The following is a 2,127-nucleotide window of genomic DNA, read 5'->3' as shown; positions in this document are numbered from 1 at the left end:
CCAGAACTCAGCTTTGCTCTCACAAACCCAAGCAACAAGGTGGTGGCTGCCAGATCTCCCCAAACAGGAAGAAGACAGCCAGAGTATGGAGGTGGAGGAGAAGGGGTCCACATTCGGAGCAGGACTCTCAACAGAGACAGGAATGCCACTGGCTTCTGGAAAAGAGTTACTTGTGGTGTGGGAAATTTAACATGGCCAACTCCTAAGCACTAAAACCAGCAGCACTAACACTCAGGGACTGCAACCTTCACAACCCACCCAGCAACTTCCAAACCCTCCTTAGGAGAATGGCACAGCTCAGCTGGGTCACTGGTTTCACTGCTCACTAACTTACAACCAACACAAAGCTCCAGATTCTGCATCTGGGAGCCTGATGGCAGGTGGGTGGGGATGGGAAAGGGGCTCTAGTGAGTGTGGCCAGAACGAGCTCTTCTTCACTGTCCAGAGCTTCTCTCTTCAACAATCCAGCCCCAGAACAACCCAGGCTGCCCATGCCCGCAGCAGGATGCAGCTGGCTGCAGCCTCAGCCTCAAAGGGCTGTTCCTCAACTGTGCTCCACGAGGCATCCACCAGCTCCTGGCACAGGCGACAGAACCTATGCCTATGGGTGCAGGGGAAGCTGGCATGGGAGCACTCCTCTGGCTGCTCCTTGTGGGGCACAGGCAGGAAGCTGAGGTCAGGGGCAGTGGGCTCAGCAGGTAGAGAACATAGCGGCACCTGTCGTTGCCAGTGACGCCCTTGCCCTCAACCGAGAAGAGGTCCGCCTCCTCGTCACAGTGGTTGAACGTGCAGTGGCGCAGGGTCTTCAGCAGTCAACTCGTGCTCCAGCAGATCCAGGCAACACGGGGCCACACCATTGTCTTGCAAAGTCAGTGGAGCCACAGATGACACTCTGCTCCTGGTCCCACTCCAGGATGCCAGGGATGAGGACTGGAACCTGACCCAGTAGCCGCGGTCATCCACCTCTCTGTGTCCAGCGTGTACAGACCCTCCATGTCCACTGCATTGTGCGAGTGCTAACTGTTCAGGTCACTGGTGAATGCTATGGAGGCTGCCACGTCCCCAGCAAAGTCCTTGTAGTGGCCACTAACAACAAAGCCCAGGCTGAAGATGACACCGCTCCACGTGAACATCTGCAGCTTGGTCTCACTGGGGCTGATGACCATGACGATGCCTCCCTGAATGACGCCCCATGTGGCTGCCACTCTGAAGTTGCTGTGTACCTGGGAGGGACCAAGGCTGGGAGGGCGATAGGCCACGCCCACAAAAGCCTCAGGCTACATCCACCTGGCCCAGTTCACCAACATGGGGAGGCCAGTTTCCCTCACGTCCCTACTGTACACAAGAAACATTCCAGCAGGAGACAGGTGGGCCTGAGGCTGTGAGGCTCTCACTCACCCACCAGGGGCTTCGGAACCTTGAACATGGCTTTTCTTGAAGCAGCTGCTCAGGTTGGTTCTTGTTGGGCAGGTCCCTCATCATCTGCAGCTCCTCGTTCCAGTACTGAGGCTGCAGAGGGACCAGGGAGGGAGACATGGGCTCAGCCTGTACACTGAAACCTGCCCTGGGAAGTCCCTTCTCCTCTCTCCCCAGAGGCAGCCCCAGACTTCCCAATGAACAGACCCGTGGGGAGCCTCAGGGAAGTGCACAGAACCCCACCTGGCACCCAGGAAGGAAGGCGGTTCCCAGTGAGGACCGGGACAGGTCACAGGCCCCTGTGCAGGAATGTGCTCCTCACAGCCCAGCCCCGAGGTGCAGGCGCCTCTCCACACATGCAGTCCACAGTGTACTCCGTCACAGGGGCCATCCAGCTGCACACCTGGAATGAGGTGGCCCCTTCTCGAATGGGCAGTACTGGACCCCATGGGAGGCAGGGGAAAGGCAGATGGGGCCGCCCACCAATCTCAGGGCCCTGCCACAGGCTCCTTCTTCATTGAGGCCCTCACCTGCTCCAGGTTTTCCTGGACCTGAGATGCTGCCCTGAAAGGCGAGTCAGAAGCACATGGGCGCCGCTTCCAGGGCCACTCTCACCAGAGCTGGCTCACAGCTCCCTAGAGGGAGACCTGGAGTCTCTTGCAGTTCCCAGGGGCAGGGGCCAGCTGCTGAAGGCAAGCACTTTCAGGGGTC

The 2,127-nt window shown here is 58.6% G+C and overlaps 1 long non-coding RNA gene across 1 annotated transcript; it reads right to left on the bottom strand.

Annotated features, from left to right (window-relative positions):
- Positions 1 to 1,431: 1,431 nt before the first annotated feature.
- Positions 1,432 to 2,063, bottom strand: LOC108529093 (uncharacterized). Its single transcript, XR_001885397.1, has 3 exons — positions 1,947 to 2,063; positions 1,660 to 1,819; positions 1,432 to 1,509 (listed from the first exon to the last, which is right to left on the bottom strand). It is a non-coding gene; the product is annotated as an uncharacterized LOC108529093 (long non-coding RNA).
- Between the last annotated feature and the right edge of the window lie 64 nt (positions 2,064 to 2,127).

This window comes from Rhinopithecus bieti, unplaced genomic scaffold (assembly GCF_001698545.2).
Source record: "Rhinopithecus bieti isolate Rb0 unplaced genomic scaffold, ASM169854v2 scaffold_6647, whole genome shotgun sequence".
NCBI classification, from domain to species: domain Eukaryota; kingdom Metazoa; phylum Chordata; class Mammalia; order Primates; family Cercopithecidae; genus Rhinopithecus; species Rhinopithecus bieti.
Note: the sequence above shows the minus strand (reverse complement) of the source record. Positions and strands in the feature narration are given on the sequence as shown.